We start from the raw sequence: 24,279 nt of genomic DNA, 5'->3' as shown, positions 1-24,279 counted from the left end.
AAAGTTATAGCCGGTCAAAGTTTACTCAATATTCTGTTTTAAAAAAACAGAAAAAGAAAACGTTTCGAATTGAACACGTTGAACACGTACTTTGGAAATACGTTACCACTTAAGCCAGCGTGGACTACACGGGGAGTCGCTGACAGTGGGTCCAGGGGGCCCACTAGTCATGTTTGACTAGTCTCCCCTCCCTCCTCTTCTCCTGCCCGAGCAGAGGCGGGACTCCGGCGATCATCGCCGGCGAACGGGGGTTCCTCGCGGGGAGCTGAGGACGGGGATGGATCCGCGGATCAGCGGCGGTCCTCCTGGTGGTCGTAGGGTCGTCGGAGGTGGAGGAAATCGTCGGCGGCGAGCTCTGCGGCGGAGGAAAGCTTCGGTGGAATTGGGGTTTTGGGCTAGGGTGATGCTCCGTCGTCATTTGGGGTCTGGGCGGCTCCGCAAGACGATGTGGAGCCGAATGGTGGTATTGGACGGACGGGAGGGGTGCTGGTTGAGGTGAACGGAGCTGGGACGTGGCGGCGGCCGAACCGGCCGGAGTTGGGGAAGACGATTTCCCCCCGACGATTGCGGGCTGTGGGGGTGCCATGGGGGTGGCCTGAGGTCAACTGCGTGCTCAAACGAGTTCGGGGTCCTCCTTATATAGCACAACGAGGTCGGTTTGCGGCGGCCGTGGATAGGATCGTCGGCGACCGCCGTTCTGTAGCTTGCTGGGCATCGTGGCGAGGCTGGGGATGGCAGCAGGAGCTAGCGGACGAGCGGGTACTGCTCCAAGGGCGAGCTAGCGAGCGGGAGTGGCTCGGGCGGCGCTGGCCAGTGCAGGGGCTGTCGGGCGGCAGTGGCGGCTAGCTGCTGGCTTGCCGGAGACATGGCGAGGGCTGCGGGGCTCGTGGGGTGCAGGAGGGGACGTGGCGTGCTGGCTGCGGTCAGCCGAGGGCCAGAGTGAGTGCGGGGCGAGACGCGGTGGTTCGGTCGCGGCACGTGCAAAACGCGCGCTCTGGGCGCGCCCAGAGCATGCACGGGACGTGCTCGACGAAATGCTAGGGCATGCTATAGGTCTCGGATGAGGTTGGGGTTTAACAAACCTAGGCCAAGGTCATCTAGAGGCTTAGTGGACAAGTTAGTTTTCCCAGAGGTGCAAGGCCTCAGTGTAAGACAGAGATCATGTCAAAATGGATCATGCCCATAAGGTGTTTGTCAAAATGCCAGGGGCACCTAGGCATTTCTTGGAGTGGCCAAATCTTCCAGAGTGGGGTCTCTTTAGATGAAAGAGAGGGTGGTGAGGTTAGTTTGCCAAATGAAGAAACTTGCTAGTGCAAGTTTTGCAAAACTTCAATTCTGGACAGGGAGTAAATGGCACCATTACATGGACCAAAAATGTCCCAAAGGGTGCATGCTCCTGGACTTAGGGGTTTTGTAGGGTTGACTACAAGCAGGTGAAAGCACAAGGTCACTAGAGCAAGGATGAATAGGGTTGCAGTAGAAAACACAAGGCTGAACCAGAATCAAAAAGAGGTTGATACACTTAATTTTTGCAAAGAACATCACTAGGTTTTTGCATAAAGTTGGATGGCATGCTACCACTGACATCCCATAATTTTGGTGGAGGCTCTAAGGAAATATTTAATTAGGCTATAGTGCAAAAATGCCTACTGGACCAGATTCGAAAAACAGGTGTAGAACTCAAAATATGCAATGAATGAAATATATTTTTGCATAAAAGTGATTTAGAAACATCACATGACATCTCAAAATTTTGGTTGTAATTTTGGTTAAATTTATCAAATGGTTGTAGTTCAAAAAGAGCTCCAAAACTAAAGAAAGTCATTTTAATGAATAAAGCTCAGGGTGAAATAATTAAATAAATAAATCTACTGATTAAGAAATGTTATATTGAGAGAGCTTAGAAGTCCAATACAAATTAGAAAGTTTCTACTTGGGGTAAAACTCCTAAATATATAAAAGAAAAGTTCTGAAATCAACAGAAATATTCCAGAAGGCAAAAAATTTAAACTCCTCGCAAAATTTTAATAATTAAAAACTGGTTAAATTTTTGGGGTGTTACAATTACTACCCCCCTTAAGAAAAATCTCGTCCTCGAGATTTGCTAAGGGTTGTTTTTTTAAAAAAATTTACTTTTACCAGGTCAAAAGATCACTTTACTTAAGCGGTAAAATGCGGCTACAGTGAGATGGCAATAAGTGGTGAATAACTACAGTGTGGGATACTGGCATTGTGTGGAGAAATCCATGTTTAGGAAAAACGAGCGATTTCTACGTTGGCCGCAGTAAATTTAGAACAATTTCTAAATTCTAAAATACGCTGGTCGTACCCGAGAGCACAGTGCTCCCTCTGGCTGACAGGTGGACCCAGGGCCCATTGTCAGTCTCTCCTTCTTCCTCTGGCTCTCTCTTCTTCCTCTCTCCCGCGCGCTTTCCCGGGCTTTCTCCACCGGCGACGTCTAGCGCGTAGGGCATCTAGGCCGTACTGCGGTAGTGCGCGGCGTGCTTGCTGCCGGTGCAGTGTGCACTCACCTCGTGGGCCAGTGCGCTGTCGGCACTGCTCGCGGATTCGCCTCCGAACACCGGCGATCGGGCGACGAGCGGCGCTGGTGGACCTCGCCCACCGTACATCGATCTCGAGCTATAAAACGACCGCGGTGCTCCTTCTTCTTCTTCGCACCTGGCCTCGTTTTCTCCTCCTCCTCCTCCTCCATTACTGCTTACCGGAGCTCGAGACGAGGCTCTAATGGCGGAGGCGGTGCCGGACTGGTACGTGATCCTGGTGTGTGGAGGGCTGGCGGCAGTGCTGGGGCTCTCCGTGCTCCTGTGCACGATGATCCTTGATGATCGCCGTGATGCTGCCGCTCGGGTGCTGGGTCTCCGCGGTGGCGGTGATCACGAGGACTAGGCGTAATGTCGGGTGTTAACTGTTGTCGGTGTGCCGGAGGTGACTAGTATCTGGATGATTATCCACTAATCTCTCCTTTGGAGGCTGTGGTGCGCTTAGGGAGGTGGTCGGTGAGATGCAACATGGTTACGTGTCTTTGCAAGTAGTGTAAGAGTCCGAGTGGTTGTGGGTCTGCTGCCGTGGTGCTGCGTGAATAAAAATAATCCATGTAGTGAGAGGATAAACGATGCAGCAACTTAGGGAAAAGAAATCTCACTCCAGGATTTTTCGCGGGTACAATGGTTAACAAAAAAAACACAATGAAAACTACTCACATTAGTAGAAACCATATAATCGTCTCGTCGCACAAATTCGGGATACCATGCATAAGTTACAACGCAATAATAAACGCTGCAATAATAAACATAGCAGTGACGTCTAAAATGAGAACGGTAACTGGACAGGGTCCCGAGAAATGTCTCTAGTAATGGGACACACTCCTCTTCTATCAAAGGAAGTGGATTGACCAGTCGATGCATGTGTCTCTCCGGGTCGGGCCTCAGTGGTCTGCCGATGGCAATCTGAGGATTCAAATCAGCGAGACTCTGGAGATAATCCATTACTCGCTGGTTCAAATGTTCTTGAGCGATGATGTACTGGATAAGGTTGGCCAGTACTGGGTCTCTCTCAATCCGTCCACCGGGAAGATGTTACTCCTACGGGTGCTGCACGGCTCGGAAAGTAATAATATCCTCGTTCGCTGGCATAGGGTACCGCGAATCGAAGACGAGCAATCGCTTCGTACGCAGCAGCTTCTATGGCCATGCGTGGGGTCGGCATAGATTTCCCCACGAAGGAGACCTCCGTTGGATCTTGGTTGGAGTCTACAGGAGGGATGTGTACTGCTGCCCAATATTCCGAGGTGGAAGGGGTGATTCTTGATTTGAACATCTCGTACTGGGGTGGCTGAGTAGAACCCAAGGTACTGCAGGTAAAGTCCCACAATATTTTGACAAAGCTACCCGGGGTTGCATCTGGGGTTCTCAGATAAATACTAGGGCTCGGCATGGCAAGAAATGGTTGTGAGAGTGGTGCACGAGGTGAGGGGTGCTGGGTAAGGTCACAAGGTTGCCTTCTTATATAGCATCTGGGCTGGGTTATTTACCATGGTGAAAGGTAATAAATCTGCCAGATCAGCTCCAAGGGTCGGGGTCAGTGTCAGAGATACACATATCTCATAAAGAGACGTGTTACTGTGGGTGTCGTCGGGGTTGGTTTTGGTAGCTGTGTCCGGAAAAATTATGCAACTGTGTGCTGACAAAATTACGCTAGGCTACTATTTAAAACAGAGGCACAACAACAGGCTGCGTTTATTTACAAGGTCACCCGATTACAAAGCGAGGATACACTGAGACTCGGTACAACTCGGGCAACTTAGTCTACCTCGTTTATGTCCAAACGGGCGTGCCTGGTGGATGTCGAGGCTTCTCCACGGGTCTCACTGTCGGGATTAGTCAGAGGTGGTTGAGGGGCTGCAGGGTCAGGGTGGCGATGATGACCATCGCGGAGATTGTTGGCCACAATTCCGTTGGAGTGTGCTCCCAAAAGGTGACGAAGCACTTCTGGGGTCATCAAAGTACCTTGGCCGCTGGCTGGGGCTGACCTCAGGGTCTCGATCGGGTGTCCGAACAGCACGACTGGGTTGTTGGCGTCGGGCTCGGCTTCCCTGCTTACCGGGGCTCGGCGAACCAGCTCTCCTCGAGCTGCGATCAGATCAATGGTGATCTGATCGAACAGTGCCTCTAGTGCACCCACATAGCGCACTAGGTGCAACAATGCAGGGTCTGTCTCGTGATCTCCGTTGGCAACTTGGGGTGGTCTACCATACCCTTCACGCCTGGGGTAGTAGTAGAATGAGCGACAGTTAACCCTGGGTGACAACTGCCGGAGTTGAACTATAGCCTCTCGAGAAGCTAGCTGGATGGCTTGTGGCTCGAAGGAAGTTGTCCTTCTGGTGAACCTGTAGGGGCGTTCTGGCGACAGACCCCTACCATAGATGTGCACAGTGGCCCAGAATTGACGGCTCTCACCGCTCATGGTTCCTTGGTACACCACATATTCTGGGGGTTCTTCTAACGCATAGGCACGACGGGTGAGGTTTGCGAGTATGGTCACAAACCCTCCAAGGTTGGTTGCTGTGGTCTGATTGTGCACTATGGGGCCAGGCATTATGGCTAGTTTCGGGGAAGAGGTTGTGCTGTGCAGGGTGAGGCTAGCGTGCCCTTTTTATAGAAAAGGGAACAGAGTCTTCCTTCGCACGCTTGCGAATGAGACATTTTAGGCATCGGTCACTGGCGTGTGATCGACAGGCTAGTTTGATAGGTTGGGCACCGACTGCCAAATAGTGTCGGGGTCACTGTGTGGCTATCTTGCACGAGAAGCTTGGCCGGGGTTTGGTTAAGGTCTGAAGGTTGGTTTACCGAGGTTTATCGACCTGGCTAAGATAGGATTAGCCAATGGTCAGCCTAGCTCTGGTACCAAGTTTGTGGCGACCGATTTTCCGGGTATTAATTTCCAGAAAATGGCCCTTGTGCTCACCAGCCCCAGGATTACTGTTAGCTGATGAGGCACCACTTGATACAGAAATTCCAAGCAAAAATGCAAAATATGTAGTACAAGACCATTCTGGCCTATGAGTACAACAATATGGTTTCTAGTGGTTGATGGCGGAAGCGGCTTGTAGATCATCAGCGTCCATGGGACTCCATTTCCCACAGGAACAGCTGACCAGGTTAACTCCTATCTTCGAGAGGCTGCTATCACCATTGCTAAGTTCCGGGGCTGTCGTCACGGTCGCTCCTCTCCGCGCAAGAAATCTGGCCAAGACAATAGCCAGGGACAAGCCAGTGAGTACTTTGAATGTACTCGCAAACATTATGAACACGGGTATAATATAACAACGATGTTCTGAAATATTTTATGCTCATGACGTCAGTCACAAAAGATAATAAAAACTCTGATGCATGCAAGCAGGTTATTTTTGAATATGCAATAACATATAAATAATAAAATGCACCGATCGGGTGTCTGAAGCGACGCCTCGAAAGGTTGGTAAACCAGAGAAATGCCTCAGTCGGGCGTCTGAGCGACACCACATAAAAGGCTTAAAAATAAAATAAATAACAAGCATGCCACAGTCGGGCGTCTCAGCGACACCACATAAAGGGCTTATAAAAATAAATAACAAGCATGCCACAGTCGGGCGTCTAAGCGACACCACATAAAGTGCTTATTTAAAACAATAATGAGGCTGCCCAACTCGCCTCCACAATGCTTCCCTGAATTTGTCCACTTTGGGCCGTCGGATGCTGGTCAATCTGGTCTTCAGGTTCATCTCAAACGTTAGATCTGTGCTATTTTGTTTTTTACCTCGCTGTTGTTTTTCCACGGCCAATGACCGGTGGGCTTGTGCAATATGGCTATTGGCTGGGTCAGTCGTTTGAATGTGCGAGACAGCCCTGTCCTTACCCGCCGCGTGTTCCTCCTTCCAGCCGATTGGGCAGAGCCGCACCCAACCCTAGCCTCCAATGCTCAACCACCCACTCCTCCCTCTCCTCCCTCCCACAGCCGCCGCACCCCTCTCTCTCTCCCTTGCGTGTGCATGGCGACGGGAGGGTACGACGCAGGGAAGGACACCGCCGTCGCCCCGTCGCCTAGGAACCATGTCGGCGCCCACCGCGCGGGTTGGGGCTGGGCAGAAAGCCGGTGCCTGCGTGCCAAAGTAGCGGGGTCAACCGTGGAGGGTGGCTCACTGGCCAGAGCAGCAGGAGCAAGGAGGTCGTTGAGCGGCAAATGTGGGAAGGGTCGGTAGTGGAGTGAGGCTCGCCGCCCGGAGCAGCAGGAGCAAGGAGGACGATTTGGTTGAGGTTTGCCTCTATCTTCTCCCCCCTCTATCTGCCCTCTTAATTTCCCCTTGTCTCGTGGATGAGGGCGTCGGCGCACTGTGAGCAGTGGATCGAGTGCGGACCATAGCAGGAGCATGGAGCTGATGGTGGTTTTCCTTTACCTCCTCATTCTCTCTTTAGACGTGGGTCTTTTTGTCCATAAAAACTATGAAGTTGTAAGTTCTTGTTCTTTAAATTTGTGCAGATATTTGACTACATTACTGAATGTTCTAGGGTTCGAGCAGCAGCTGGATCATGTATATATTTGCAGGGCAAGACAAGCACATTAGTTGGATCATGAACTTACAGGATGGTTTCCCCTGCCACAACCATTGTCATCGGCCTGCATTCCCTCGTCAAGCGTGCATTGGTGCTAGATATGCAAGCTGCAACAGCGCATCAACGGGCAGGCAAGAGCAAGATGATGGTCATGATTTTTGGTATGAAGTTGCTTTTATGAACTTTCAGCCAACATTTGCAGTGAATACATATACTATTTCTTCTGCACCTAGCCGAGTAATTTAGCTGATAATTTTTTTTCCTTATGCAGCCAAGCTGTGGAAGACAATGTTAACTGAAGCCACTTTTGTTGGTCATGGATTTACAAGAAAGCCAGTAGAGTATGAAAAGGTTCTCATGGGACTCACCCTGAACTGAAATCTATCTTCAACCTTGGTATAGCTCTATAGAAAAACCCAAGTGGTCCAATATTTTGTTTGTTTCCTTAGTGCCTGTTGTTGTTGGTTTGTTATAACTGCATTTATGGCCTATTGTTGGTTTGTTTATTTTATTCTATTTAGGTGGATTCTAAACTATTAAATTATGAAACGTTTTGTTTATCAGTTTGAGACATGCTTCAGGAAAAAGAATGAAAGGAATAATTCTTATTTCATGATGACACTCATGACTGTCAAACTGCAGAAAATACTTGATTTATGTACTCTGTACAGTGATGAGTATACCATTTAACATGTGCATGGTGTTAAAATTGTGTGAATCTAAGGGCCTACTTGCTTCATAATCTATAGCTAAGTTATTTTAGGATGTTTTTTTATTTTTGTGTGTGCCAGGAGAAATTGTACTATCTCTTCATGATTCATCGTTTATATATTAGTTGGATAGTATCTCTTTATTCGGTTCTTGTGACTGACCTGCTGCTTTACTTATATGGACAGCTTAAACTGAAAGCAATGCATGGTATTGTTCAATTTGAAGTGTACTTGATGTGTGCAGATCTGAGGATGAAGGGAAGAAGATAGACTTTAGCTGAAGAGTTGAATAAGATCAAGGTTATTATTCCACAATCATTTGTTGCATCCATTATGTCTTCACCCAATCCATCTCTCTCTTTCTGCTGGCTGCTGCCACACGTGGACGGTAGTGGTTCATTTTCCTATAACATTTGGCATTTCTACAGTTTTATCATGTATAGCTGGATCCAGAAAATGTAGATAAGAAATTTTTACAAGAGAAATAAAGTGCATAGGTTACGCCTCTTAATTTTTCTTCAACTGTTTTTGGTAAAATTGCGTACCTAGGCATCAGTATATTTTGTGACAGGAATCTGCACTATGTTCTTATGCTTTTAGCAATACCAATCTTATTTTGTTTCTTGGTGGAATTTCTTACCTAGGCATAAAATATGCCAAAAGAATCTGCACTATGTTCTTATGTTTTCAGTAATGAGCGTCTTGTTTAGATTCTCGAGGTTTTAGCCCTGCTGACTTCTGAATAATTATTCATTCATGAGATTTGCTGTAGAATTGCTTACCTAGGCATAAAAAACGTAAAGAAGCTGAGATTGGCTGCAGTTTTGATGTACTTTTGTAATGTTTTCCTGTTTGTACATACTTTATTGGTTTGCTTGAAACTGCGTTTTAATATGTGCTTGTAGGCTCTACAGGATCCAGTGATGGATCTGAGTGTCAGCACTCGAGTTATAAGTTTCTTCTAGCATGTAGACACACTAATTAGATTCAGGAATTATTTGGTACATCTCAGCTTTGCGGCATCATGTGTAGAGGGTCATGTTAATAAATATATCTGGCCTGCACTTAGATGTTATTTTCTTGTAATTGATAACTCATACGAATTCTGCAACATATTGTGCATAGCGATACACCTCTACTGAAATACTACTTTCTTATTCACATTTCAATCCCACACCTAACTTTACATCATTTCTAATCTCATCTTTTCTCCTGAATTTTAGTCTGCTTCAGTAATGTTGTGGCATGCCGCAAAACAACCACATTTTTGCTGCTGTGATTTGGTCCATCCTGTGCATTTCAGTTCCTGGTGCTCTCGAACGTTTGTTAGCTAATGCCACCAGGAGGGCTGCCCACCCAAGACTTGTAATGTGGGCATCGGTACTGTCCTTTGACATATTTGGAAGTCACATAAAGATGTCGTTTCAACTCCGTCAGGTGCCAGGCCAAGGATGTTACTCATCGTTGCTGTGAAGACCTTGCGGTGTGGTGTCGGTCGTTCACATCTTATACTAGAATATATAAACTGAGCATCATGTCTGCATCCATGCTATTTTTTGGTTTCTGTAATCTAACCACCAATAGTATGATATATAGGATCTCTGGACAAACAACCACAATGGGAGCATTGTTTGGTGCAGCACAGACAATAGCCACTACAATGAGCAGTGAAGCTGCAAATTAACAGCTGGAGTAAGGAAAAGGATCTTGGAGAGTACAGAATAATGAATACAATGTATTGTCTATAGTTCCAACTCCTAATGTCAACTTAATGTCTACCTCATGTGTTAGTGCTTTACAATGGATGCGAAAAGGTCAAAAACTGTAACTGAAGCTTTTGTCAGGTTGTATAAAGATGACCTTATTTATAGGTTAGTATCCTCATCTTCCCTTGTTCCAGGTGTTAAGCATTTGTGTTTTGCCTGTTAAGTAATGCCATGGTGTTTTGACATAAAGCTGTGAGTCAGTGTACTGGTTTAACAGATCGTATTGTCATATTCACCTTTTCTTTGGAAATAAAGAAGAATTAGTTAGTTTTCGGTTTGAATGTCAGGCAAAAATCAAATGGGAGAAGCGACCTGTCAGTCCAGATTCTAATTGTTATTTGGTGTTGAGATTCATATGGCTGAGACATAATTTTAACTGGGCGCCTTCAGATGTAATCTATTGCCTCTGACATGTGATTTGCTACAAAATCATGTCTCAACCATCTGTATTTTACATTACTACTGTAAGCTTCTGAAATGTAAATTATGCTAGGATGTTTAGTTTTAACTATGATATCCTAAATGCGCATGTAAATACTAATGGGATTACGACTAAAAAAAATCATGACATGCGAGCAATTCTTGGTTGAAATACCGTGAGCTTAAATAACAGGAGCTAAACTGTTGTGCTATGTTCAGAATTGGTACTAGAAAAGATAATCTAAACTGTACATTCTGAAAGTATATTGGACTCTTGCCCTTTTGAAATTAGTCTTCTAAGTATTACTTTGTAATAAATGACATGATAACATGTTGGTTCAGTTTAAAGCTGTAGGCAGAGGCTTGCGGTAGGGGAAAATCATTGCCAGTCGAAAACCAAAACGTTTATTTGTGAGTATGATCAGGACTGTGCTTATTCTGAAAGTATGTTACGCTCCTGCTCTTGGGTGATTAAGCCGTTGTGGTTTTGCTTGGTAAATAAATGACATGCTAAACATTGGTTGTTATTTCGGTGGCGGCGACCAATAATATAATGAAGTTCCTTGCTTAGATGGTTGGTTAAGTCATGGGTACAGCAAGGAAAGGGCCAGCAAGAAAATTAGCCAATAAGTGGTTGACTGGTTTAAGTAAGTTGAATCCCTTTGTATATGACATCAGTTTAGTTTCTGCCACGAACCTGTTTAAGATGCCTCTCAAGCACCGCCCTGAGGACAAGGCGGCTAAGAGGGCTTCTGAAAAAGACCCAGGCTGAGGCTGAGGGGGAAACCGTTGAGGCCAAGCCAATTGCTCTGAAATATGGTCATAGCCATGTCACTTACCTCATCGAGCAGGTATCGATATGAGTTATCTCTTTGTTTGACCTAATTAATTCTTATCCATGGCATCTTTTTGTGGCTACAATAATCATTCATGTGATTAATCCTCGTGTTTTGTGCTACAGAGCAACCCTCAGCTGGTCGTCATCGCTCATGATGTTGACCCAGTTGACCTGGTTGTGTGGTTCCCAGCCCTGTGTGCAGGAAGTTGGGAGGTCCCATACTGCATTGTTAAGGGAAAATCACACCTTGGATTAGTATATTCTCACCTGTTCTACCCTTCTGAAATCTGTTACTGTAACTAGGAACAAATGCTCACCCTCTGTTGATTGTTCACAAGAAGACCGCCTCTGTTCTCTGCCTTACCACTGAAGAACGAGGACAAGCTTGAATTCAGCAAAATCTTGGAGGCTATCAAGGTATGTTGCTCATATAACCCTTGCTATCATTGATTTACAGTCCACTTGTTGTTACCCTTCTAACATCTCCAATGTCCGCTATTCTGCAGGCTAACTTCAATGACAAGTTCGACGAGGTCAGGAAGAAGCGGGAGGTGGTGTTTTGTGAAGCTCGCCGTTTCAGGTGCCTAACTGACTGCCGCTTTCTATGTTTATGCTTATTTTCAGCTAGATAGTGGTTTTGGGCTGAAAGATTATTGCAAACTGAGAATCTTTTAAATGTCTTTTTTGACATGACTCGTATGATAAACTTCCTAAATATTCATTTAACGTTGCTATTTTTCTTTTCAGAGCCATATGATTTTTTTATAGAAACATGAGCAGAGTAAAATGGGCACAACTTCTGGTACATGTGAGGTACATAATCGTCAATCTTTGTTGAATGTTGTAACATATTTACAACTGGGTTCAGTTTTGAATCAGATATAAAAGCCATTCAAGTTTTGGATAGTTATATGATGTGGCATGTGTATGCTTTACATTCACCTTGCAAATGTCATGATGTCGCATAGATATTTCTGTATCTATATGAATGTCGGACCCTGCGTATAAAGGGGCTGTGCAGGACAAAATGTTATGGATCCAGAGGAGTGGGAGGGGAGAGTTTATCAAAAACGCATCAAGGAGAAAGCGTGACGTGGATTCCGAAGTTCCAGCTAACATAGCAAAATTGTATATAGAGAATGCCTGCATTTTGCTATTACATAGTTTGGGGCTATGTTTCTTTTAATTTTTGTTATTAAAAGGATCCTTTTATTATTGCCAAATTATCAAGCATTTATTTTCAAATAACTCTTGGTTTGAAATGGGACCTTGCTCCATTTGGCGCAGTGAGTAATGTTATATGTCTTATTGTAGACAGGAAGCCTCCATTCTTATTGTAGACAGGAAGCTTTTGTTCTTTTTCGCTAAGAGTGGTTAAATTTGTTACCATATGTGTCTGCCCACAACTAAACCATGCATTTTATTTTCAATGCACATGGATTCAGCGGGTCTCTGCGTCATTTGGCGATGACACCCTTCTCTAAAAGAATGTTCTGTACTCAATTTTATTCCATAGGTTCTGCGAGATCCTTTGTGTAAATGATAGCTCGCAAAAACGTTGTTGTGACGGAGGGAGTATCACTTATCCATGTTAACATTGTGAATGATAAGTTACATAGGGGAGAAACTTTATCACCAACTGAAGGCTTTGATATGCAAATAATTCTCTGTTCAAAGTCAAGATCATATACGCCTAAGTTGAGAAAAATAATGGCTTTAAGTTCTTCGTTTAAATTGGGCTTTCGCTCTATTTTGCAAGTTCTCAACCGTTTGAATAAGGAGAAGATAATTATAATGATTTTTTCTCTCACCTTATTACATCTTGATATTAGTAGGCTAAAAATGACATTACATCTTTTAAAAGAATCATTCTTATTCAAACAATTGCTTGGAAAACATGTTTTTGCAGATAACTCTGGGTTTGAACTGGGATCTTGTGTCATTTGGCGCAACGGGTAATCTTGTTCATGGTACTTGCTTATGATGTTTAAGTTGGCCTACATGCCTGCCCATGATCAAATCTATTGATACATGTCTTTTTTTTCAAAGCACACACATGTTAGTGGGTCTCTGCGCCATTTGCGTACATGATTTCGAATGGGTCTCTGAGAACATATAGCAAGTATTTTGTGCTATCAAATTAAAATGTGTATATACATCTCATTGTGGACAACAATCCACCGTGTTTCTTATTGAAAGGGATTAAACCATGGATTTTTTTATCGCGCACATGAATTTAGCGTGGCTCTGTGCCATTTGGTGCAACAGGTCCATGATAACCATATTTTCATCTAAAACAATGCTTCCTTAGCTGGTATGTACATGGTATACAAATATATTTTTCAAACTCAGATTTTGCAACGTGATAACCATATTTTCAATATAGCATCGTTTAAAAAAATTAGCTTTCTACTACCGATATGGAATAGGTCCTTGCAAAATGAAACTATTTTCATCGACAACATGGATTTAGCGGGTCTCTACGCCATTTGGCACAACAGGTCAACTAGTAAAAATAAATAACAAGCATGCCATAGTCGGGCGTCTCAGCGACACCACATAAAGGGTTTATAAAATAAAATAATCATAGTGAATATCCGAAGGTAGAACCATCCCAGGGATATTCGATAATACCAATAATATAACGGGTTAGTCCACAACAAAATAATAATCATAATCATCACGAGTCTCAAGTCGTGATCCCAGTTCTGGTTTAACAGTTTCTCCTCCGAGGACCGACACTAAGACCGACACTTGACCCATCCCAGACTGTAATCCTTAACCATGGACACGGCTATTCGAATAGGTTTAATCTCTGCAGAGGGTGTACTCTTTACCCACGAGTAATGGATTCCTTTAGTCCATCGGGACTAATTCCATCTACGGCCTTTGGGTTGGAAACACACCTAACTTGCACACACCAGCTTAACTTACCGGTGTCTGGAATCACCCACGACACTAGTCAAGCAAAACTCTAAGTGGGGAGGCTACAACCTCGACGTAACATGGGATCACAGAACTTATACCGCGCGCAAACTAGGGGAGCTACCCCCTTCGGCCACAACCGAAACACCCATGCTCCCGGACCAGGTGGCATGTCTACCGGATGCCTCCAGTATCTTCCACCATGGCCTCTCTGTACGGTGTGTGCTAAGAAAGGGGTTGACAACTTACTGAACCGTACCCTACCTATGGCAGGGACAAGTGGCAGCACGAAACAAGTATGGGGGTTACCGGAACAAGACGCGATCTACAGTCGTCTCAGGAGGTTTAAATATTCCCTGCATGATTAGCATAACAATATATACTTCAACCAACAGGTAGAAACACCACGCGACATACCCCCTCATGCCATACCGGACACGACCGTCTCGACAGAGGATTAGGAACAAGACCGTGTCTATCCAAGACAGAGGCCTTCCTGGCTTCCCTTCCGGTATGCATGATAGGCATATGACGGTGATTTCCATCACAACCATATCAACTCTATTAGCATGAAAATCATTAATATGCACTCATGAGGAGGAACACATCATCACATAAAATGACGTATGCCTGTGTCGGGGTGTTGTTGTCACCGTGTCAAATAAAGAAATTATGCCAGGGTTCAGAATGCTTGCCTTCAAGTCGTGGGGAGGCAAGGTGCATTCCAAAACTCTTGAAATCTTTCTCCTCTCTTCAAAAATCCTATTTAAAAATATATTTGAATTAACACACAAATTCAAAACAGCACAAAAAGTTGTTTTGGAAAATTTTCAAATAAATCTTAAAATAAACTAGACTAGATTTGAGAGAGGTAGGAAAAAGAATCAATTCATTTGGAGTTATATTTAAAAAGTTGTAGTCGGTCAAAGTTTAGTCAATATTCTGTTTTAAAAAAAACAGAAAAAGAAAACGTTTCGAATTGAACACGTCGAACACGTACTTTGGAAATACGTTTCCACTTAAGCCAGCGTGGACTACGCGGGGAGTCGCTGATAGTGGGTCCAGGGGGCCCACTAGTCATGTTTGACTAGTCTCCCCTCCCTCCTCTTCTCCTGCCCGAGCAGAGGCGGAACTCCGGCGATCGTCGCTGGCGAACGGGGGTTCCTCGCGGGGAGCTGAGGACGGGGATGGTCCCGCGGATCAGCGGCGGTCCTCCCGGTGGTCGTAGGGTCATCGGAGGTGGAGGAAATCATCGGCGGCGAGCTCTGCGGCGGAGGAAAGCTTCGGTGGAATTGGGGTTTCGGGCTAGGGTGATGCTCCGTCGTCGTTTGGGGTCTGGGCGGCTCCACAAGACGATGTGGAGCTGAATGGTGGTGTTGGACGGACGGGAGGGGTGCTGGTTGAGGTGAACGGAGCTGGGACGTGGCGGCGGCCGAACCGGCCGGAGTTGGGGAAGACGGTTTCCCCCCAACGATTGCGGGCTGTGGGGGTGCCATGGGGGTGGCCTGAGGTCGACTGCTTGCTCAAACGAGTTCGGGGTCCTCCTTATATAGCGCAACGAGGTCGGTTTGCGGCGGCCGTGGATAGGATCGTCGGCGACCGCCATTCTATAGCTTGCAGGGCATCATGGCGAGGCTAGGGATGGCGGCAGGAGCTAGCGGACGAGCGGGTACTGCTCCAAGGGTGAGCTGGCGAGCGGGAGTGGCTCGGGCGGCGCTGGCCAGTGCAGGGGCTGTTGGGCGGCAGTGGCGGCAAGCTGCTGGCTTGCCGGAGACGTGGCGAGGGCTGTGGGGCTCGTGGGGTGCAGCAGGGGACGTGGCGTGCTGGCTGCGGTCGGCCGAGGGCCAGAGTGAGTGCGCACGCACGGGACGTGCTCGACGAAATGCTAGGGCATGCTATAGGTCTCGGATGAGGTTGGGGTTTAACAGACCTAGGCCAAGGTCATCTAGAGGCTTAGTGGACAAGTTAGTTTTCCCAGACGTGCAAGGCCTCAGTGTAAGACAGAGATCATGTCAAAATGGATCATGCCCATAAGGTGTTTGTCAAAATGCCAGGGGCACCTAGGCATTTCTTGGAGTGGCCAAATCTTCCAGAGTGGGGTCTCTTTAGATGAAAGAGAGGGTGGTGAGGTTAGTTTGCCAAATGAAGAAACTTGCTAGTGCAAGTTTTGCAAAACTTCAATTCTGGACAGGGAGTAAATGGCACCATTACATGGACCAAAAATGTCCCAAAGGGTGCATGCTCCTGGACTTAGGGGTTTTGTAGGGTTGACTACAAGCAGGTGAAAGCACAAGGTCACTAGAGCAAGGATGAATAGGGTTGCAGTAGAAAACACAAGGCTGAACCAGAATGAAAAAGAGGTTGATACACTTAATTTTTCCAAAGAACATCACTAGGTTTTTGCATAAAGTTGGATGGCATGCTACCACTGACATCCCATAATTTTGGTGGAGGCTCTAAGGAAATATTTAATTAGGCTATAGTGCAAAAATGCCTACTGGACCAGATTTGAAAAACAGGTGTAGAACTCAAAATATGCAATGAATGAAATATATTTTTGCATAAAAGTGATTTAGAAACATCACATGACATCTCCAAATTTTGGTTGGAATTTTAGTTAAATTTATCAAATGGTTGTAGTTCAAAAAGAGCTCCAAAACTAAAGAAAATCATTTTAATGAATAAAGCTCAGGGTGAAATAATTAAATAAATAAATCTACTGATTAAGAAATGTTATATTGAGAGAGCTTAGAAGTCCAATACATATTGGAAAGTTTCTACTTGGGGTAAAACTCCTAAATATATAAAAGAAAAGTTCTGAAATCAACAGAAATATTCCAGAAGGCAAAAAATTTAAACTCCTCGCAAAATTTTAATAATTAAAACGTGGTTAAATTTTTAGGGTGTTACACGACCTCGTCGTTGTTGGTCTCCTCGGCTGGGCCTCCCCATGCCAAATCTAAAATCGCGCATGACCAGCCCGCTGCAGCACGAGTTCTTTGACGTGCGGCGACCAGTAGCAGTCAGCTGTGACGAGAAGACAACGGCGTGAGTTTCTCCGTAAAAGATGATTTGTTTGTGTTCTAGATGGTGCTATGCATGTCGTCCACAGATGCATCATTATCCACCGGATGAATTTTTTAATTTAGCACTCCACCCACTCTGTCATGTTGGTTGTGGTTTTTACTTGTTGCGTGAGAGAGTATGAACAGTAGTTTGATTTTCAGAAATGGTTGGAAGTTCAGATTTTGGGCAATATGTTCAAAAATGTAAAAATCTATATGTCAGAGGTATTCTCACCATTCTCAGGGAAGGTGAGATGAATAAAATTAATTCCATTTTAGCTTTCTAACGAATCCATTCCGTTTTAATCCTCTAAGCCAAACACTGAAATGGAACCGTTCCATTCTATCTAATATCACTTACGAAACGCAGGAACGGAACCGACCCATTATAGTGGAATGGAATCATGACATTCCATTCCACTTCGTTCCTGAACCAACACACCCTAACTACTCGCATGCGTGCAGTGGAGTAGTAATGTGTTTCTTCCGCCCTCACGTCCACTCAATTTGCATGCGCTGTATTAATTGACCATCAATGAAGTGAAGGACTTTACACGCGTCAAATTATCACATGGGGTGGATCTTGATACAAAATTCCGTCCACTCGTGTACCAAGGAAATGTACCGCCAGCGTGGCTCAGAGAGTATTAATTCCGTTTGCTTGTGTACAAAATTCTGTCCGCTCGTGTACAAAATTATCACATGTGTGCACGCGAGGGAATTAGTGCATGCGTGGTGTGCGTGCACATCTTCGTTTCGTGCATATACCGCCAGCGTGGCTCAGAGAGGACGAGTACATTCTTCTGGAACCAGCGGCACGACACTGTGATCAATCCACACAAGGAGGTCGCGACAATGCCTGCACATGTGCCACGTGGCTTTATGAACTGTAAGAGAGACACTGTGTAGTGTGGCATTGTAAATCTAATTTACATATGTTGCACATACTCGAAGTACTAGTAAGGTACACGTGCATTGCATGCATCATATTTGGCAACCAAATTATGAATAAATACCACACTATAGCATATAGGCTCTGAGTCATATATGCCTGATGTAGACCTTCGTTTAATTCTTATAGTTCATCTTATTCAAAATCAATTAGTTTTTAGAAAAATCTAGGGCATCTTTGATTCATAGGATTTCCAAAATGTGGGAATAGGAAAAACATGGGATTAAAGTGGAATGTCATCTTGAATCCTATAGGACTGTACAAGTGTTTGATTGTGCATTGGAAAAACACAAAATTCTTTCAAAGAGGTTTGAGTGGATGGGATGTTTCCTATGAAATCTACTGCAAATGAATCATACGGAAAAATTCCTATGGTTTACAATCCTACGAATCAAACAACCAAGATTGGAAAAATTCCTAAGGATTAGAATCCTCCAAAATTCCTTTGAGAATCCTTTGAATCAATGAAGCCTTTAATCTATTTTATGGTTCATGGAATTGTGCATTGTAAAACAAAGCAGAACCAATATTGTTTTGAGGTTTGTGGATTATGCTTAAGTTCAACCATGGAGTCTACTAGATTGTACATGTGGAAAAATCCGGTGGGGGCTAGAAGATGGTGCGAGGGGCCGAGTGGAGGGAGACTATGAAGGAGTGCACAAGTGCGAGATCGATATTTAGAGAGAGGGGGCGAGAACATGCGCTGCTGCGCGCAGTGGCAGAGCCATGAAAAATAAATGAGATAGGGGGCTAAGCATTGCTAATCCTTTACGAGGAGGGCCAATTCATCAACTTAAACCATTTTCACCATCAATTGTCTAATGATCACATTCATATTAGCCTCGATATATAGTGATGTTAGGGGGGTAGGGCCCTTGCTGCCCCCTGTCTTCACCATTGGGCACGCGTCTGAGAGATAAAGTGGAAGGCACATGGATGATGAGAGGGGGACATTGGATATATAATTAATGTGGGTATATTAGCTATATATGTAATCCTATATAGAGAGGTATAGATTGATCGATGTGGACGTGGGAAAGAGGGTGAGACCTCACTAGATATATAGATTGATCGGTTTGTGTGGAAAACTATGAAAGACCTAGCTATGTACACACACACATAGAGGAACATCGATTGTTGCGCATGCACGTGAGAGATAAAGAATGCCCGATATGATGGAGAGGGGTGTGTGTGTGTGTGCCTGCATGGGAGACCGACCTAAAGAAAAAGATTGCATGTGTGTGATGGATAATGCCGACTGGTAGTGTGTGTGCATGCGTGCACGGGAGAAAGTTAGTGGTACAATTATAAAGAGAAGACGACTGTGTGGGTGTAAAAGATGAGGTGGGGTCATAATCAATGTAAATTTGAATTCATATATTTGAATAAGAGATCATGATGTTTGAAACCCATGCATGCATGAATATAACAGAGATCTGTGCGTTGTGGTTTGGAAACGAGCATGTTGTAAGGTATACACATTGAACAAGGTCAGACTGATTTGAATTTGAGATACCGATGGCAGACATAGTTTGGCCACATTGCATCCGTGCATGGACACACTATTCTAATTGGAGATGATGGGTGGCTTTCGCATCACATATCTATATCTATACCCCTATATATACATATATTATATTTTATATTTTTTATATAGTGTGCGAATAAGTTTAACTTTGAAAGATGGTCGTTGGATGAGGCCAATCCAATGGTGCAGAGATGGCAAATTTGAGCACTACTAGACGTTGGATATCATCTAGATTCCACCAGATTTTGCCACATGTAAAATCTAGAAGACTCCATGGTTGAACTTAAGCATAATGCACAAACCTCAAAACACAAGCACTTCTTCTTTGTTCTAGAATCTTTCGTATCATAATTGCCCAAATGTTTTTCTACATGATTTGCCATTATTTGTTTTCACTTTATGCCTTACAACGCACAACTCCATGAATCTTAAAATAGATTAGGGTTTTTAAAAAACTAGATGATTTTGAATGAAATGAACTATAAGAATTAAACGAACATCTACATCATGCATATATGACTCAAAGCTTACATGCTATAATGTGGTATTTATTCATAATTTGGTTGCCCAATCTCATGCGTGCAATGCATGTGTACCTTACTAGTCTAAATGGTGTTTGTGTGTGTGTTGTGCGTGTTAAACACATTGTACGTAGTATATAATACATGGTTTAGATTCGGAACATCTAGCTAGAGCATACATGTACTATGTTTGAATTCAACACAAAATGGATACATATATATTTGAATTTGAGGTCGTATGTACATATAGTTCGTATTTATATAGGAATTTACTTCTCCTATATTCATGTCATGTGTTGTGAAGATAATATTTAGATGGTTGTATAACTAACCCGAGTACAATCCCATTCAAACAGGGAAAATGTACTCAAATTTAGTCATATGCTAGACAACACACATTGTTTTTTTATTGTTGAGGGAAGTGCAAATTGTTTTGGTATTGTACACGTTATGTTTGTTGTCCCGATTTTTTTAGTTTTTTGTTGTTGTATTTGAATGCATTTCTAGTAATATAGTAAAACAGGACATGGCTCTCTCTAGTGATGAGGTGCGAATTGTCTTTTTTTGTACACGTTAAGCTTGTTCTCCCGAAATTTCTAGTCGCGCCTTGTTATGCCGAAAGTTGAAGCTAGTGTCTCTGTCTATCGTGCTGTGAAACCCCGCTTCTTCAACCTGCGCCTTGTTAGCCCAAAATATTTAAGATATATCTTTGTCTCATTGTGCTCTGATAACTCCCTCCATCTCAACCCATGCCTTGCTATTCCAAAATTACAACGCGCGCGAAAACTCCCACCTCCTATGAAATCCCGACATGCGAAATGCCCGTGATACCCCTGAACCAAAAGAACCGCCTCAAATCGGTGGGGGTACTTTCAGAACTTACCCCAGATTTCGGACAAGCACGTCCCTAAGCCATGGTTCCCCACTCCCATCCCATCCGTCCACCCATTCGTACACCGATGACGCGAAAACCCATGAAGCCCCACACCCTCCTCTGTCCGCCACCCAACCGGAGCCTATTCCCCGACGACGTCGTCCACAGCAACACCTCGACGTCCCTCATCCACCGTATCAGATGAGGATCGTCGTCGATCTCGTCGTCCCGCCGGTTCAGCCAACCCGTCCTCCACCTCCGAGGAGATGCCCCGATGTTCCCCTTGTCTTTCGTGCCACCTCCATTCCCACACTGCCTCTTCACCTGCACCACCGGAAGAGCAGCATCATCACCATTTCCTTGGATGAAGCTGCGGCCTAATCGGCGCCACCAAAGAGGTTGTACACTAATCACCGCATTTTCTTCTTGATTCGATCTCACAGTGCTGCCGGCACTCGGTCCCGAGCCGACACGGCGCGGCTCCATCCACGGCGGCGTCGTAGGCCACTACCTCCACGGCATCGCTCCCTCGGCGGCGACATCCACATCAGTAGGAGCTGCTGCTGCTTTAGCTCTCGCTCGCGCTGCTGCTCTGCTCTTGCTCTCGGTCCCCTTCCTGGTCTGCTCTTGCTATTGCTCTTGCTCTTGCTCTTACTCGCGTTGCTGCTCTTGAACTTTCTCTTGCTTGCAATGCTGCTCCGATTTAGCTACACTTTAGTCGACTGAATCGACTTTTGGGTCAGTCGATTTTCAGGGGTTGGGGGGGGGGCTCGCCGGAGTTAAGGAAGAACTAGCCGCAGTGGGGAGGGGGCTCGCCGGAGAGGTACCCCACTATCTATCTTAGGGTTCAGGGTGGGGGTGGTGGTCACCGGCGGTGGTGGGGCGATGGCGTGGGGATCGCCGGAGAAAGACTCGACACGGGGGGCCCTAGAGGATGGTCGAGGCTTCGGCGGACCGGCAGTGTTTTCGAGGCGGGCAGGGCGGCGCACTGCCGGCTGCGGGCGGCAGGGGCCGGCTGTTTGGCCGGTGGTGGCTGGCGACTCTGGGGGGTGGAGGTCAAAGATGAACTGTAGGTCCTTGATTTCGTATCCAATGGCTGCAAAATTGACTGACCAGAGATGAAAAAGTCAGTCGACTGACGTGTAGCCTCACCTCTAGTGCGTTCAGTTTCGACAGTAAAATTCAGTTTCGACAGCAAAATTCAGTTTTGACAGTTAAGTTCAGTTTCGACAGTTAAATTCAGTTTCGACAGTTAAGTTCAGAGATGAGCGGCTGATGTATTTTACATCTAGCACTTTATGGTTATGTATTTTACGTCATCTATTGGAGACGTTATTAAAATTCCACTCAGGTTAACATTTTCTCTCTTGTCCTGCTTCAGCCTCGGCGTTGTACAACTCTTTGGAGCTGCTCCAACGACGAAACCCTCCATCACAGCGGAGCAGTACCTCAGGCTCCGTCTCCAGATGCCTAAGATCTTCTTCCCCTCCTCCAACAGCCAAGTCAACCGGAGCATCCTCACCGGCCAACCCAATCACGCTGAGATCGACATGGCTTCGCCAGAGGTTGTACACTCATTGCATCTCTTTTTTACTCTACATGTTATATATATTGTCCACTGAGCACACGTAGTAACGTGAAATACAATTATTTTAGCCTACTATATGACAAGTAGTGAGGTACCAGGCAACTGAGCTATCCGTGATGGACTCTCTTGAACGCCATCATTATTTATCTCTGCGCGTTTGAGCTGTGCATTTGTCAATGTGCCTGGGAGTTGAGCTAGCAGGGTAGTGGCTTGGGTCCAAAGTAATATAAGTACCACAAAAACATTTTTTAGTGTAGGCTTTTCCTTGCTCAAGCCTGCCTATTAGAATCGCCAGTGCTTGAAAGGAAAAGTGAATGAAAAACATAGGAATTGGAAAGTTTCCTATGGTATTACTATTCATGAATTTGGTTCAAAGGAATGGAGCAAAGGAAAACTGTAGGATTTGTACCTTTAGTGTCTCCTTGAAATAAAAACCATAGGAATTTTAATTTCCACTTGTCCTCCTTTTCAAATTCCTATTCATGAAGCACAAGACTAAGAGATAGTAGCATAATAGCATTATAACCGTACATTTTCTTGTGGTTTGACTTAATCTCACCATGCTTCTTTGCATCCTGTGATCTTCCAATTCTTGTGAATCAAACACCCAGATTGGCAGAAATACTGTGTTTTTAAATTATCTGTTTGGCATGTGCATTCTTATCCTATTCCTGTCTATTTCCTATCCCTGCATTGTTAGAATCCTCAAATTCAAACAAGCCCTTACACAATTACTTCTGTTATAGATATGTGTCAAATAAAACCTTGTGTGGTTTGTCCTGCTCCTGCGGCGACGTGTTCCACCCCAGCTCAGCTGCTCCAACGACCGAAGGGTTCACCACAACAGGGATCCGCTCTCCAGACTGTCTTTTGCCGCCTCAGATCTTCTTCCCCACCGTCGGCAGCCACGACAGCTGCATTACCATCATCAACTGAGCAGATGAACTTGCGGACTACATGGGTCTGCAAGAGAGGTTGCACTCTTCCATATCTGCTTATGTTATGCATCGCTTAATATGATGACATGCTACTTTATCATCGTGTTCACCTATTAGACTCCGAGTCGGGTCCAAACTAATGCTGAAACTTGAGTTTTTAAATGGTTGTGGGGTACATATAGGGGCAACAATCAGTACAATCTGTCTACTATCTGGTTAATCTCGGGTGTCTACTATGAGTTTCATGTTGGGTGCAAACAAACATTAAAGGATCCATTATCTGTATTTTTTACTAAAGCTATTATCTACCTGCTATCATTGGTTTTGGGTCTATCCACAGTTTGCTACCATCACTCCGGATTTGTGCATGCACTCCTTACATAATCTCACTATGTGTTATTCCTATGAATGTCAGTTATTGTACACAATGGAACTAAACATGTAGAGAAAAAGAGACGAGCCTTGCGTGGCAATAAAATTTCATGCAGACGTCGCTCCATGGTGGGCGGAAAGGCAGCCCCCCTCCACCCATTTCGGGTCGTAATCAAGAGGAAGATAACTGTTCTGAGGGGGATTCAGAAGGAGAAGACCACTCCTATTTACCCCCTGAGGTCTTCGCTCTAACTTGGCATGCTGATGTTGGTAATATCATGCATATGGGGCCTTGCATTGCTTACTATATACATCAAAGATGTCATCTGCTTAGTTTAGACATGCTTTCTGTCAATGCCATCTGTTTAGTTTCTTTATCGTATGTGTAAGTCATGCAATGCCATCTTATTTAGCCAGGCATCATATATGTGAATTTTGCAATGCCACCCTGGTTAGCCAGTCATCTTATATGTGAATTATATCATGCCATCATTTTTGTATTACGTGTTAAATTTGTCAACAATTTTAGTACATTCAATTACTCTTCCTGTGCATCAGCCATTCGGCACGGTCATGGAAAAATCTGGAGTGGAAACAAGGTCTTAGAGCAGACAATGCTATCTGACGAAGGGAATGTCGTGTTGGTTACAGATAGCTCCTTAGAGGAGGATTC

General features: G+C 44.9%; 1 long non-coding RNA gene across 17 annotated transcripts; it reads left to right on the top strand.

Moving 5' to 3' along the window:
* Positions 1-6,429: 6,429 nt before the first annotated feature.
* On the top strand, positions 6,430-12,232 carry LOC119337702. 17 transcript variants are annotated; one of them, XR_005163548.1, is made up of 9 exons: positions 6,430-6,812; positions 7,065-7,270; positions 7,381-7,505; positions 8,006-9,302; positions 9,416-9,511; positions 9,611-10,856; positions 10,967-11,260; positions 11,350-11,423; positions 11,591-11,776. It is a non-coding gene; the product is annotated as an uncharacterized LOC119337702 (long non-coding RNA). The 17 variants fall into 17 exon arrangements; XR_005163552.1 differs by having other exon boundaries at positions 8,006-9,511; positions 9,611-9,690; positions 10,684-10,856; XR_005163549.1 differs by having other exon boundaries at positions 8,006-9,511; positions 9,611-9,690; positions 10,348-10,856.
* Positions 12,233-24,279: the final 12,047 nt, after the last annotated feature.

Source organism: Triticum dicoccoides, chromosome 7B (assembly GCF_002162155.2).
Source record: "Triticum dicoccoides isolate Atlit2015 ecotype Zavitan chromosome 7B, WEW_v2.0, whole genome shotgun sequence".
NCBI classification, from domain to species: Eukaryota; Viridiplantae; Streptophyta; class Magnoliopsida; order Poales; family Poaceae; genus Triticum; species Triticum dicoccoides.
Note: the sequence above shows the minus strand (reverse complement) of the source record. Positions and strands in the feature narration are given on the sequence as shown.